The 2,302-nt window shown below is 39.5% G+C and overlaps 1 pseudogene; it reads right to left on the bottom strand.

Annotated features, from left to right (window-relative positions):
- The window catches only part of LOC102854918, an 8,918-nt pseudogene extending 7,810 nt beyond the window's left edge, over window positions 1–1,108 (bottom strand).
- Window positions 1,109–2,302: the final 1,194 nt, after the last annotated feature.

Here is a 2,302-nt window from a genome sequence, read left to right as displayed (position 1 = left end):
TGAGATTGTTCTATAGTTTCCACACTCTGTTGGGTCATCTTTCTTTGGAATGGGAACAAATATAGATCTCTTCCAGTCAGTTGGCCAAGTGGTTGTTTTCCAGGTTTCTTGGCACAATTTGGTGAGCACATCCAGGTCAGCATCTCTTAGCTGAAATATGTCAATTGGTATACCATCTATTCCTGGGGCCTTATTTTTTTCTATTTCCTTCAAAGCAGCTTGAATTTCTTCCTTTATCACCATAGGCTCTTGCTCATATGTTATTTCACTAAATTATTCTGTGTCTGCCAATTCCTTTCGATATAGTGACTCAGTATATTCCTTCCATCTTCTTTTAATACTTCTTAGATCATTTAATATTCTGCCTTTTTAAAGCATCCTTGATTACAGCAACTCAAGGTTTGAATTTGTTCTTCAGTTCCTTGAGCTTAAAAAATGCTGAATGAGCTTGGCCCTTTAATTTTCCAACTTCAGTTCCTTGCACATTTCATTGTAATATTTTGTTTTGTCATCCTGTGGTGCCTTTTAGACTCTTCTGCTCAGCTCTTTAGTATCTTGAATTCTTCCTTGTGCTTTGGTTTCTCTGTGCTCCAGTGCAATCTTCAGAGTTTCTTCAGATCTCCATTTTGGTCTTTTTTTTCTCTTCTGTCTTTGTAATGACCATTTGCATTCTTCCTGGATGATACATTTGACATCCTCCTACAACTCATTAGGTCCTTCGCTCATTAGTGTTCAAGGCCTCAAACCTGTTCCTGAGATGTTTCTGAAATTCAGGTGGGATGAAATAAAAGTCATATTTTGGCTCCTGTGGATTCAGTTTAATTTTCCTCAGTTTCAGCTTAAACTTGCATATGAGTAGTTGGTGGTCTGTTCCACAATCAGCTCCTGGACTAGTTTTCACAGCTGATATTGAGCTGCTCCAGCGTTTCTTTCCACAGAGGTAATCGTTCTGATTCCTATGCATACTATCAGGTGAAATCCATGTTTATGTTTCTTATAAAACGTATTTGCAATGAATAAGTCATTGATTGTGCAAAATTCAATCATTCTTTCTCCAGCTTCATTTAGGTTCTCTTATTTCAAATGTAACCTGAGAAGGTGTCATTCTGATGGTTGTGATGGCTTAGATGTTGTGGGGCTGGGTCTGAGTCTTCAGTCCACCCCTGGAGAGCAAGAGCCAAAGCCTAGGGCCGAGCACGCCAGCCAGCGCACCCTGAGGCGGCCTGCAGCTAAGCAGAGCTACAGGTAGTCACTCAGCTCAAAACCATTTTCAGCTGCTCCAGTATGGTTCATTCTTTAAGCAAATAGATATTTTCTTTTAGTATTTGAAATTTTTTTTTGTTGGTTCCTGTTAGTGAATTTTTCATCTCTATTTGTGTACTTTGCAACTCAAATATTTCTGTTTTATTTTTTGCAGGGGGATAGTTTCCGATTTTCATTGAATTTTGCCTTGTTGTCATACACTTCTTTAATTCTTTAGACATGGTATCCTTCAGTTATCTGGAGATGTTTGTAATAATTAATTTAAAATCTTTCATGCTAGATACATCTATGCTCCTTCAATTTTCTACTGGCTGCATATTTTCCTGTCTATATGGCTGCGACTGCATTGCAGGGAATTATTTGCTATCACCCTTCTAGGTGATCGCATAGTCCTGTGATTCGTATTAAATAACTGGGTGGGAATTCAATGCAAAAAAGTGTATGTAGGAATTTTATGGTTTACTAGAGGGAGCTCTGGGGGTCTAGTGGCAAGAAGCTAGTCTGCAATCCTGAAGGCATGATGTTTGAGGCTACCAGTTGCTCCGCGGGAGAAGGACTGGCAATCTCCTCCTGTGTGATTAACTGCCTCTGAAAACTCGCTGCAGGATAAGCTATGGATTGGTTCAGACTCAACAGTACACAACAATAACAATGCAAATAAGGTGCAATTAAGAACCTTTGCAAGGGGTTGGAGACCACATCCAGTAAAAACAAAACAAAAAACAAACAAACAAAAAAACCGCACAAAAACCAAAATCACTGCTATCAAGTCAGAACCAAGTCCTAGCTTGTTCTCCATTGAACTTTTGAGCCTACAATTCATGCAGGAAAAGAATGCCCATTTCTCTTCCATGGAGCCACTGGTAGATTTGAACTGCTGGAAAGGTTTGGCTTTTGTGGTGACAGCACAGCTCCTTGACATTAGGCTACCAGCACTCCCTATATAGAGGGCCTTTGACTGACTGGTGGCATAATCTGTAGCCAGTTATAATGTTAGTTCAAGAACAATGCAGCTCTGGTAACTAGAATTGTCATTGAT

Source organism: Elephantulus edwardii, unplaced genomic scaffold (genome assembly GCF_000299155.1).
Source record: "Elephantulus edwardii isolate Elephantulus edwardi_28Jun2011 unplaced genomic scaffold, EleEdw1.0 scaffold00286, whole genome shotgun sequence".
In the NCBI taxonomy this organism is placed as follows: Eukaryota; Metazoa; Chordata; class Mammalia; order Macroscelidea; family Macroscelididae; genus Elephantulus; species Elephantulus edwardii.
The sequence above is the reverse complement of the archived record's forward strand: the minus strand, read 5'-3'. Positions and strand labels throughout refer to the sequence as shown.